General features: G+C 31.6%; 1 pseudogene; it reads left to right on the top strand.

The window, feature by feature from the left end:
- The first annotated feature begins 635 nt into the window (after positions 1-635).
- LOC114759664 (ATP synthase subunit alpha, chloroplastic-like) lies at positions 636-2,509 on the top strand (annotated as a pseudogene).
- Positions 2,510-14,356: the final 11,847 nt, after the last annotated feature.

Here is a 14,356-nt window from a genome sequence, read left to right as displayed (position 1 = left end):
GCTGTCAATAAGGGCCAACCTGGCCCTAAAAGGCTAGCCCTTGAAGGGCTAGGACTTAAAAGGGCTAGGGCTTAAAAGGGCCGGATCTTTAAAGCCCACATACCTTAAAATTATCTAATTATTAAAGCCCGGCCCTTGGACATGCGGGCTCAGGGCTTAAAAGGGCTGGCCCTTTTATATTATTTTTTTAAATTTAAATTCTTTTTAATTATTTTAAAATAAAAAATAAAACAACAAAACTTCTAAGATTTTTTATTCAAATTATAAATATAAGTAGAATAAATTAGTGGTGTATAGAAAAAAAATTAAATGCTAATAAACTATTATCCAAAATTAAAAAAAATCAAAATCTAACAAAACACGAAAAACAGAAAGATAAAACCTAGCAGTTAAAGATTAACAATATCAACATAATTATTACATTTATCTTCATCTTCATCAGTATCATCAAGATCAGCAATATTTGACTGTTCTTTACTACAAGTGAGCTCTTCTTCAGTGATAAAAATATTAAGGTTTTTGTCTTCATTTACCTTATCTAAAATAAAACTGTGCAGTAGTTATAAGTACAAATAAGAGCCTGAACATTTGTTCGAATAAGAAAAATTTTACACTTTGTCAAGATATGTAAACCGATGGTAAATGAAGATCTACTAGCTATTATGGTGATTAAAATGTTAAGAATATCAGCTACCATTCTTGAAAGAATTGAAAATTGATTTTAATTGTTCTTCCATAAGTCCAAGACATCTAATTCTTTTCAATTATCTAGCTTGAGTATTGATTCTTCTAAGTATTTTTCTAATTTAAACTTATTCATAAGAGACTAATCTATAACTTTATAAATATATTGATAATAATAAAAAAAATAGGCGGGCTTAAAAGGGCGAACCCTTGGCCCTAAAGGGTTGGCCCTTTTATTTTTTTAGCCCTATAGGGCTAGCCCTTTTAAGCTCAATTTCCTTTTAAACCACCTAAAATACAAGTCCGGCCCTCCACTTAAAAAGGCTTAAAAGGACTGGCCCGATGGGCTCGGCCCGTTTTGACGGCTCTAGAAAAGGACATATAAGATATTTTGGTACATTGAGGATATATTAAAGATAATTATATGAATGGCAAGTTATGTTAAGATTTAAAGCATAATTTCTAAAAATTTTAGGCCATTAAGCGTAGTTATGGAAACTTTTCAGGAAAATCTAGAAGATTTTCATAAATCAAAGACAAACAGAAAAATAGTCCCTAATAGAAGCTAAAAAGTGGTATTAAAGGTGAAAATAATTCAACAAAAATGTATTAAATTTAAAATTCTATTTTGACTAATTATTTACATTTAGTAAAAGTTGCATAATTTTAAATTATGCAAAGGCCCTATATAATTAGAAAAATGTGGGAATAATTATTTGAGTATTGGTATGAATTTATGAATAAATTACTTCTCATGAAATTTAATTTTAAGCTTACAATTATTTTTTGAGTGACGGTCAGAATTGCTCTGATGCTAGTAAGAGAGGCTTATTTGGATTGTGTTATAAATGCCCTAACTAAACCTACTGATAGTGGAGGAGAAATTTCAGCTTTTCAATCTTAACTAATTGAGTCTTCCACTCTTAGCATTAAATCAAAACGTTTCGTACATAAACCTCTTCAAACATGACTAAATGCTATTGATTCAATAATCTCTATAGGGTGTGGTACCAAGAAGTAATTATTGAAGACATGTAAATTGCTAAAATAGCAATAGCCATGTATACCATTCTCAATCAACAAGAATAAAATGTAATATATGTTTATGTAGCTAACAGTCAAAAAGCTTCTTTTGTGGCTCACGTGGTGACTACTTTACAAGAAAGAGGAGCAATGGAATACATTATTGTGGTAGCTAAAATGGTAGATTCTCTGCTTCGTTACAATATCTCGCTCCTTATATAAGAACAGCTCAGGTAAAATATTTTATGTATCATAAGTGACATGCTTTAACCATTTATAATGATCCCTTCAAACAAGCACATGCCTATCGACAAATATTTTTTCCAATATGAAGACCATCGGGTCACGAAGCTTATCCATGAGACTTTTTTTATATTTACATTCACGCCTTTTTGAAAGAGCTACTAAATCAAGTTCTTAGTTACATGAAGGAAGTATGGCTGCTTTACCAATAGTTAGGACCCAATCGGGAGATGTTTCAGCTTATATTCTTATTAATGTAATTTCCATTACAGATGGGCAAGTGTTCTTATCTACCAATCTATTCAATGCTAGAATCAAACCTATGATTAATGAGGGTACTTTTGTCTCCATAGTGGGATATGTGGCTCAAATTAAAGTCATGAAACAAATAGCTAGTAAATTAAAGTTAGGATTGGCACAATTCACAAAATTAGAAGCTTTTGCACAATTCACTTTTGATCTCAATAAAGCTACTCAAAATCAATTGGTAAGAGGTTAATGATTGTGCCTGTTGCTCAAAATTAGTGGTTCTTCAAAATTGAAGGAAAAAAATGATTAGGGATCAAATTTTCATATGAGAATAATAGAAAAATTATTTTATGATATGAATGAATTTTTAGAACAACTAAATTGATTTATTGGTTAAAAATTTCTTAAGATAATTTTCTGTGCCTTTTAGGATTCTACATGGGCCAATATCAGGTTGAGCTAGGATAATTTCTTGTGCCTTTTATTATTTTAGATTCCACAATTTATATCCCATCATCCTACTAGACTTTGTTTTTATAAAATTTTTATTGATCACCCAATCCATGCCCTCTAAGGTATAGTCTAATATAACATTTGGCACCAAAACAATGTCTCTTATTGCAAGTCTTAATCAACTAAGAGAAATGATGGCCTTAGTGATTGCATATTACATAAGGGAGCTTAATTATAAAAGCAAACCCCCTCTTGGGTGCCAACCTAATCTAACAATATCTATAATATTGTGATTTATATTGTTGCATGATGTTGTGGTTATGATGTTTGGGCGTGGTTTTGGCTCAATACCCCTTGGCAAACCATTAGCAATTGAGATATGATGAGGAAGGTCTCACATGCGGCTCATTATAATTGGTAACCATAAAAAATGGTAACATGCAGTTGGGGGGTATAATTCTTCGTTTGATTTGTTGGTATTAATTTGATTTACATGTCAACAGGAATAAATTACACAATACCTTGTTAAATGTACCTGAATTGAATGTGATGATGATAGGTAACAAAGTATCAAATACACTTGAATTATTTGCACATATATTAGGAAGCAAATCTCATCATTGGTTGATTTTTTCTGTTTCATATAGGCTAGCCGGACCGGTCAAATACCCAATTCATCAGTTTCTGATCCAATCCGGCCGGTCCAATCTAGTTTTCAATACAATGCTTAATAATCCACGAAGGTTGGATAACCATAATTCAACATTTATTGTTAATCAAATAATTTACTTTAAAATATTTAATAAACTATATTCATAGTTGATATTTAGATACTATTACGAAACTTGAATTCAAATCACAAAATTGCAACAATGCAATTCTAAGTACATAATTTTGACAACACATTAATAAAAGGTAGATGTACATATACATAAGTAGATATCTCATAGTTGAGATTTGTATCGTTATCTATATTAATTCTTTTATACATTCTTTTTTATATAATAATTACTTCTATTATTTTAAAATTATTAAGGCAGTAGGGAATGTTTAGTTCTTTAAATTCATATAAGGTTCATTTTGTTTTTTTTTAAAAATTTATAGTGTCTTTTGAGTTCTCTTAGTCTAATAATCTTAACAAAAGATCACTACTGTAGAAAACATCTTTTAAGATGGTTAAAAAGGGCTTTTAATGGTGATTTTAGAGGCACAATGAATACCGTCGACGTAAATAGAATAGGATTTCACAGTAGTTAATGACTGCCATGAAAAATTAACTTTCGATGATGGTTTACAATAAATACTTACCTTGAAAAGTCCTCAATCAACCGCATTTATGGGTCTATTTTCACAACGGTTATTTATTTAATTGCCGTAATCCAATTTTTTTTTATAATAATTTTGCTTCAATTTGTATGCAACTTCATTACAGTACCAAATCAAATAGACCAACTCTAGCCAGCATAAAAGAATGCAAAACCACATCAAAGCTAAAACTCAAATCTAACACTAACATAACTAAAGTTTTCAATCTTTATTCGATCATGAGCTAAAAAACTTAATCAATCCATAGTTCAACTAACCCTAATAAACAATGAACTAAAAAGCCTATATCTAACTATTAGCATTAAAATTTTGACAAAGCATATTTAACCTATATTCTCAAGTAATATTGTTGACAAGTATCCCTTATTGAGTTGATTTCTTTATAATCATACGCTGCACTATTTTGGAATGCCTGTAAATTAAAAAAACAAAGTCATCAACTGGATCAAAAATGTGAAAAAAAATTGAAGAATTAGAATGTAACTTTTATTTGCCTTGTCTAACTTTTTAGTAACCCTTGTCTTGATGATGTCATTCATATAGCAAATCATGTAAAATCCGTATTCAACATTCCTAGGTTGACAATGTAACACCTTAGCTTATAACCTTTTTACATATCAAATAGAAGTAATTGGAACCATTTATTAAGTTCTTAAGTCGAAAAATTCAAACTCCAAAATAAATGTTCTCATGTTACTATTCATTGCAACCCTAAAACTGGCCCAATTTTGAAAAATCATAACTAAAAGTGAAAAAATTAAAATGAGGTAATTTCAAGTTCTATTTGAAGCTTTCTAGAAGATCTTTAAGGGAAAAATATTTTCTGATTATGAATCCATCACATGTCCGCTTAGTTTTCACATAAACATACACTGTTCATATGGTTAATTTTTCATTTTTTTAGAATTTATGTCTAACTTTGGATAAGCATAACTTTTTTTTTACAAAACTCCAATTTTAATAAATTACCATCATTTTAAATCTAAAAATTATATCTATTAAACTGCCAAATTTCATGGTCAGACTCCTCCATTTACCCAAAATCATATGGACTCCAAGATAGGCTCATTTTAGGTCATTTCTATCCCTTTTAAGTGTCAATCTTATGTAATTATACCATATCAACTCATAGGATACCTTTACCATACTGCACACTATATGATTGTTCTTTATTTATATTACATATCATAGAGTAGTCATTGAGTCATCAAAAGATACAGTTATTACATTATTGCACAACATTGATCATTAATCCATACATGACGTATATTAATTACTCTTCATGCTAAAGCTACTTCCATGCCTTTTCCTTATGCATTTGTAGCTCCTAAATAGTGTTGATTTAAGCATAAAGGAGAGTGAGATTTCATGAAAATCTTAGTAGCAAAGAACCACAATTACAGTGTTAAACAAGTAAAGCATATCAAGCTATATATCACAGATTGCCTTCATGATAACAACCAATATTCATGCCATGGAAAGAGAGCAATATATCATATCAATGAGCAACTCAATAATGCATATATCCAAGGCATAAAATGCAAGGAGTTAAGCATATCCTCACATATCTAGCTTTACCACATCATGGCATATAAGCAAGGAATAACTCATAGCAACAAACCGTGCAAGTTAACATTAAATTGTAAGTTCTATGCTACCTCTTGACACACTTGATTCTTTGATTTCTTATCCTTATTGTTGATCCATTTCTTGATCACCAATAATGCCTATTGTCAAGCCTCAGAAATTAAGGGGCAACTGGTACGGAATATGATAACTCACATTCCCAAAGCCTTAAAACATATCAGTAAACATTTCATTTAATCATTGTAATATAAATCACAATATCCAGATTAATATAACAATCTTAAGAATGCATATACCATTTGTAATTCACATAAATAAACATATATATAAACCTCCCAAAAGAAAATTAAAGATCGTGCCTATAGACTACATGGAGCACCTAAAGTAAAATTTACAAATACATATATACAAGTCTAAAGTTTTTTTTTCTTTTACATTAAGTTAGGAATCTTTCAAAAGGACACTTCATCTTCAAGCAAGCAACCAACACAATCCTTCAGTGATCAGCGAGAGGAACATGGCTGCACTAATTGAGACCAAAATATTTTATTTTAGTGAATAGCATCCCATTTATAAAATATGATAAAACAAGTGATTAAAGGAAAAGTTATACAGATACAATTCTGTAAAATAAATGATTTATCATTGCTTTAATTTCTGAAAGAAATCATTAAAACGTAAAAACAAAATAAATACATATATATAGCACTTTTAAATACAAAATTAACTAAACAACTTATTTATAAAATCAAATCGTAAAATAGTGCAAAAAACCCTTTTTAGAGTAAGGACTTCAACAAAACAAGTAACAAGCATGGACACACATTCCACAAGGGCAAGTAACCAACAAGTATGGTTATAGCCATAAATGCAAGCATGGGAATGATACCCACGAATATCAAGCGAGCTCGAAAATATCATAGAGCACCATACAAGCGTCGCCAAAGCCACGAATACAAATGCAACTGAAGCTATAAATAACAAGCGAGCTCGATATTAACCATGGCACGCCAAGGACTAACAGTACTGCTATTAGCAACCAGCGTTCTGTGGGCAATCCTCACAAAACATGTACAAGCATGCATGGGATCAATTTACCATAAAAAACAAAAAATATCTTTTTCTAATAATGAAATCTCAAAGAATATTCTATAACAAATGATCACAGCATAAAAGTTTGCAAATAATATTTTCAAAACTTTTCTTTCAAATGCTGTCAATCAAAGAAAAAGAGCTCCTTTCCAAAAAAAAAAAATCATCAAGGGACATTTTCAAAATATATAAACCATATCTATCAAAAAGTTTACCCAAAAAAAAAATCTCAAAAGCTTTTCTTGTCAATTCCAAGTTATTTAATGGAACAATCGAAGCAAAATAATTAACAATGAATAAGTATTCAATAAAATCATATTAGAAAACTTAGTAGTTTAATTAATTAAAATATAACCTACCGTAGAGATATTATTGTAACAATTATTATGGGATGGTATTCACGCACATGTTGTACTCCAAAAGTAAAGTATAACTTACTTTTATTTACTTCCACAATATGATCAAATATCGATATCCTTAAGCCTTGAACACAAAAATATCAATATTCCAATTCATAATTTATATAAAATTCTCATGATATATCATTTAATAAAATTATCCACTTCTATGTTGCTTCCTATCTGTACCTCAATTTATCTCAAAGAAAAAACCATTTTCATTTCTTCCCATATATTATAAAACTAAATTCTTCTACGAAAAAGTGTATCCATTAACTCATGCTTATAACCTTATAATCAACCTTTTATTGTTCTAACTTAAGCTTATATCCTCTAAATTATTTATCAATAATCTCAAACAGTTTTAGCAACTACTACCATTTCTTAGGTATCTAAACAGTGGCATAACATTGACAACTAGCAAACTTAGCATTCAAATGATAATTTAACTTCCTTCCTAATAGTAACATAAAACTCCATAACATCCAGAGTTTCTATATAGATGAGCAAATAACTCTTGTTTCCTTCAAGCATCCCATAGAAACCAAAGTATAAATCATAATCAATCCAAAATAATATCTAAATTACCCTCCACTATCAAAATAGTGTATAATCACATGTCTAAATGAACCCTTATTTTGGTTGCTACTATTGCTGTGCTTGATTAAGGGAGTTTTGTCTATCTCTTTTGCTCTATATGCTGAAAAGAACTTTGCTCTTTGGTAAGTTGGAAAGTCTTTCCTCTCCCTAAAATTTGTGACCATTATGGTGGGTTTGGGAATGTGTTGAACTTCAATATTTAATTTGAGTTGAGTTGTGTGGCTTGTGTGTGATGCAGAAAGAGATGATGGGAGCTTAAGCAAGTAAAGATTGTAGATTGAGATGATTGATGAACTCGTTTGATTATGATTGCACACAATGTGTTTGTTAGAATGTCTAAGAGAAAATGGATTATATAAATAGGTATTTTATAATACTTTACGGTAAAATTTTGTGAGGCATGAGATTGATTTGGTGCTACTTATTGTTATTAGTATTACGAAATCAGTAAAATAGTAGGCTTGAGGAAATTTCCTCGGATTATAAGGGTGCTTGAAAGTTACGGTTAATGCTTATGAATTAAGATGCTTGCTTTATATGAAATGATTTTAAGATCCCTTAAGGTGTTCGATAAATTGCTTTAAAGGAAGAAAAAGAAATCCAGAAGAACCAGAGGAGAAAAACAGGGGAAAAAAGAGAATTTGCACGATCAGCAACACCCCACTTTAATCGTACATCATAACCGTAACCAGCAAAGAAGAATCAACCACGGATTGCTTCTTTCCTGAATCCATTACAGACAACATCAATGGAGAAAAACCGGAAGATGCAGCAACCCAAGGCCTTGAGCAAAGTGTTAGTGATAGCTTCAACCAAGAGCGGGGTGAATTGGGTGAAGAATAAAAATTTTAACATGATGAAACAGTGAAGTAAATAAAGCAGAGAAGGTTGAGTTAGAAGGATTTCACCTCAGAGTGAAAACACAGGATTTATACTGGTTCGGTTTTAACCACTTGACCTATGTCCAATTCTCAGAACACCTCTGAGATTTTCACTAAGATCCCAAGATTAAACGGGCTCTTGGTACCTCAGTACAGTAATTGATTTCCTCAATCACTCCCCCTTACTACCGTAAGGCTACAATCCCCTCAAGAGTCCACACTCTTGAGTTACTCTCAAAAAATGAGTAAAAAGACGTATCAAACTTTCTTACAGAGTGAATGAATATTAAACACTAAAGCTCGGTAAAAAACAGAGTATTGAATGCAACATTAAATATTTCAACAGATGGTAGCTCGTGTATTCAATAGTTCATTCAATGCCCTTCGTGCCTTTTATAGTTGGAGAAGATTAATTAACCGTTAGATTGAAGAGCTTCTAGCCGTTGGAAGTTTGGTTGCGTGTGTTCAGTAGTTGCAACGGTAGTTCACCATTAATGCTTCTGACACGGTAGGTTAAATGCTACTAAATAACTGTTGAGCTTTGTAATCTGTAACAACCTTTGAAACAAGTAAGTTCTCTTTCAGTAGGAAGCTTGTGAAGATAACTGAACAAGTGATGATCATTGATATTCATATAACAGTTAGAAAGCCAATGAGTCAATCATTTGGTACTTTAAATATAATCTGTACATGCTTGATCGATGTCTTGATCGATAAATGGTTGATTGATCAATTTATTGATTAAACATAGGGAAAAATTGGCTAGGGAGGAGAGGAAGGAGTATATATAAAATTAGCCTAAATTCTTACCACATGGTATTCACCATCCATTTTAACCCTTGGACACTTGGCATCATCTTGATCACCCTTTCTTGAGATTTTTCCATTTAAGTCCCCTAAGATGTCCTCTCATTGAATGTTAATGCCAACTCATAGGACACACAATCCACATGTGTTAGAGAACCTATTATTTTTATCTCCCTTCTAACAACAAAACACATAATTCTCTTCATGTCCTCAGCACCAAAATGGTGCAATATTGCAGCAAAAAAATAAAGAGAAAAACTGCCTCCCACAGCCTAACAACATTCCTCTATTCAATTATCCTATATCAAATGAATTTTTCCTAGATCTTGTATAATTCAATGTCTCCAAAAATAAAATTCATCCCTCTACACCAAAACCTTCCTTTTAATGTAGGAAAGTTTCATAATTTTCTCATATTTAAATTTGCTTTATAACTCTTTATAGTCAAATTTTTCCTAAAAGCGGTGTTTTACCAACAGAAATTTTATTTTAAAATATTTTAGAGCAAACCTCTTCACTTCATGAGGCTAGAAACAATTTTATAATCTGTAATAATGCTCCAAATAATTTTTCTATTTTTTTCTAAAATTATTGATACCTCTAGATATTTTAAATAATTAATTTTGGTTAACTTTACACTGTTTGACCAAAAATACCTTAAAATACAAAAAATTGTATTAATTTATTTTTATTTCTTTAACACCTTCATGGTCTCAAATACTCTTCTAGACCCTCTATTATACTTTTATGATTTTTCAGAAATTTTCTAGAATTTTGGACATACTGTCCTAGTCTATCCTATTTTGACAGGATATTTTGAAAATGACAATCTGGTCTCTCTTCAGTTTTAGTTCAAAAGTTGTTCCGTCTATCTATCTACTATGCTCCCTGACCCTCAGTCTATTTTATATTTCCCATTTCTAGGGTTAAAATTAACAGGATGTGACAAACAACGATACTAAAAAAATGAAAAATAGAATTGATTATTTAACTTTGATTATCTAAAAAAAAATTATAAACATATATTTAGTTTATAACAACATACTTGGGAAGAATTCATATTGGCAGTGGATTTTTCTTCTTGGTCACTGTGTGAAAACTTTGAAAAGCCCTACCAACAATAAGGGAAAAAAAGATATTATTGCATATTTTTGTAAACTTTATACATAATAAATTTATAAATATAAACTCACATCTCAATGACATCCTTGGTTTCATCTTATGGCACTGCGAGGAGAGAATCGAATTAATATATGTCGTTATCATGGGGGCAAGAACAAGAAGAGTCTAATGACAATAACAAAATACAAATCATGTTAATTATAATTATATATATAATCTGTGTGTGTCTCAAATACAATAGTATACTTCCCATTCAACATAAAGTGCAAAATATATTTTCTTATTCATGTGGTTCATTGTAGTCACCAAGTAGATCGACCTTGCTTCCACACTGTTTGTTATTCGCTGCACTTTTTGAGGACATATGAAGCTATATATGCCCTTAATTCCTTTATCCTTGCAGATGCGGCTAAAGTGTCCATTGTTTAAATAAGAAAATATTAGGATGTGCATAAGTATAATATAAAATAAGAGAATTATATTGTAACTTACAAAATGACCAGCTGCAGAGAGACTACATCTAGCTTTTCAAAGTTGAGGAACTCAACAAGGTCTTTCTGGTCCATGGTGAAGTGGTATGTTAGATTTGAGCTCACAACCCCCAACAACATTTTGAAACTAAGTGGTTGCTCTACTTCTGGCACCATAGAATGAAGCAACACTAAACTTTCATATATATATATATATATAGATATTTGTAAGATCGGCATCAAGGGGCTTGAGGATAGGAACTGTGTCTTTTGCCACCTTCTTTGTTGTCACCTTCTTTCCCATTGTTCCTGATTTTCCAGCAAATCTTTTTGGCCATAGAATAACACTTCCTTTAGCCTAGGCCAGTAATCGAACCTCATCAATAGGATTGGGTATCTCTGTACTATCTTGACTACTATGGACTTTATCCACCGTCACGCTCACTTGATCCTTTAAAACTTTTTTGCCATGAATTGTTGTATATGTGAATGCTCAACCATCAATAACAAGGTGAGGTGAACATTTAATGTTCACATAGAGAGCATGGGGCAGTCTATTGTCTTGGGTATGGTCAGGGTTAAGGTCAGGTTTAGACAGTGTCAGCTACAGTATCTGATTATTACTACCCTTTCTGCTTTTAACCATAGGTGAACCCAAACATAGAAAGAAATTATTTAAGACAAATTAAATAAACTTAAATAGGTTAAATGAACCTTAAGAAGATGTGATTATTACCTGCTATTGTTCAGGTACTCGAAGCATCTGAAATCCGGTTGTGCCCATCATCATCATAGCCTGTTGAAACTTGACATAGAACTCCTCACGTATCTTTTGCTTTTTCACTTTATATTCTTAGATGAGTTACGCTGGAACTTTCTTCTTTTCTTTTTGTAATCGCTGGTCGAGCTCTTCTTTAGACACCATGCCATCGAAGGATGTACTAGTGCTTTTTCATGAACTTGGGCCGAAGAACTATTTAATACTAGTCCCTTTAGGAGCCCTTCTAACTCTATTGGGATAGTTAGGATTTCCAATCACAGTCGTCAAGATATCCATCTATCCACGAGGAGTGAATGAACCTTATGATGCTTACTTCTTAAGTGTATCGCGTAACAAAAAAATAACAAATTCAATTTAAGATAACTGAAAAAGCACTTAATGAAACATAATATTTGATATTACTTACAATCCTCTTGGCAACAGCGGCAACCTCTGGTATGATGTATTTGCCCTTCTTAACCCTTGTTGCCTTCCATTTTTCTTAGTGAGAAGGACATTGGATGGAATGACTCTAGTGGGGTTTGAAGTAACAGCTATCTGCACAGCTTGTAACCACTTCTCCATCATACCCCTTTCCAAGCTATTGTACCCCCCATAAGACATGGAACGAGGATACACATTCTGCTAAGATATTTGTTTGTTCTTCCTACTCAGTGTCTATGATAATGAAACAAATTTATCAAAGTTAGTTTAGTTAATTAAAATGTAAATTTATTAATAACTAAGTTTTCTTAAAAACCAAACCTAAAATGTCAGATCTTCTTACTACTTGACAAACTTCTCCCACATCTCATCATTAATAAAGGGGAATCGAACCTTGGAATACTCACCCTTCTTTTTTTCACAAAGGTACTCCCTTGCAAGTGTGGATTTAAAATCTCTTCACCGTTTATCAGCTTGTTTTAAGATACAGTGTTTTATTTCTTTTATGGTGAAAATATCAAAAGTAAGCTATAATAAAATACAATGAAATTAGAAGCAAATAATCATTATAGTTGAAACAAGTAAAGGAAAGATAGAATTCGTAATGTACCAAAATATCTTCCTAAAGCTTTTCCTTCACATTTTTGTCTATCAACCTCCAATTAGGATTCTCAATACCAAACTTATTGCATGCTAGATAAGCCATGTAACTATTCAACTAACGCCCTTTAGGACCTATTCCCTTTAAATCATCATTAAACTATACTATTATCATTATGAGCTGTGTGGTATCATCCAGCCAAGCTAACTTTCTCATCCGAGTTGGCCCTTTGCTTCTTTTCTTGCTGACAGAGGTATTGTTGTCGCCAAAACCTTACTGACCATATCAGTCCATTTCCTATTTGTAAAAAAAGAAACAAATGTAAGAATAAGAAACATTAAATAAATTTAATTAAAAAAATAAATAATGAATAAATATTGCAAGAAAAATAAATAATAAATATCAAATAAATTTAATGGATTAAATTATTAATTTAGGCCTTACTAATGATTATCCTCCTAAATTCCTTCACAATAGTCATTCTTAATAGCATATTCATTATCTACCAAATCAAATTTAGCTGTTTTAAGTGGAGCAGATGTGAAAGGTAGGGTTTTGTTGATATTGAATTCTAAGTCATTGTCATCTCCACCAACTGCTTGCCTTTTACTTTGGAGCACGATGGATATTTTTTTTTTTGCTGGATCATTGACATAAAACACTTGTTTCGTTTGACTTGCTAAAATGAATGGCTCATCTCTATATCCAATCCTCTTAAACTGAAACAGATCCAAATTATTCATCTACTTGCATAGCATTACTATTAATCCACTTACATTTGAAGACGAGAACTTTAAATTTGGTATAACTAACCTCCAAAATCTCTTCTATTATTCCATAATAGGATATGATGTTGGGTTTTTATCTTTTGAACTAGCAACAAGCATAACTTCGATTACTACCATCACCCCACTGCTCTGCGTAGTACTCTTATAATCTTGGGTTTTTGTGTAAAATGAATAACTGTTTATGTCATATTCACCCAATACATAACCTCAAAACAAGGCCTTGCAGCTAGCCTTTGTATTGTCTCAAAAGGATTGACATCTTTTAACACTTCCTGTTTGAACTACTCTACAAATGACTTATTATGCTCATTAACCAATTGCATATTGTTCTTTCTTGGGTTCATGCTCTTCAGCATATTCTTGTGAGCATCCAAGCAAAACTTCATCCATATTGTTCAAAATGTATAAATGTGCTTGCATTACAATTTCACAGGACATGAACTTCACTATGACACCCCGTGTTCCCTTGTTTCTCCCCTGATCATGCTGAGATTGAGGAAATCCAACTAACTTTACTCTATCAAGATATTAGTTATGAAACTCAACGGCCTCCTCAAATATATATCTCTCAACAATTAATACCTCAAGCCTATAAGGATTCTTAAAGTACTTTTTTAGGATTTTCATGTATCTCTCAAACGGATACATCCACATTAAACACACAGGACCATAGAGTCTTATCTCCCTTACAAGGTGAGCTATCATGCACCATAATATCAAAAATTGATAGAGGAAAGTGCATTTCTAATTGGGAGAGGATAACATAACCTTTATTTTCTAATTCATTTAACTCAGCAGGATCAATCGCCTTGCTGCAAATAGCATTGG

The sequence above is a fragment of the Neltuma alba genome, unplaced genomic scaffold (assembly GCF_004799145.2).
Source record: "Neltuma alba isolate B1F8T4 unplaced genomic scaffold, ASM479914v2 tig00010875_pilon, whole genome shotgun sequence".
NCBI lineage: Eukaryota > Viridiplantae > Streptophyta > Magnoliopsida > Fabales > Fabaceae > Neltuma > Neltuma alba.
Note: the sequence above shows the minus strand (reverse complement) of the source record. Positions and strands in the feature narration are given on the sequence as shown.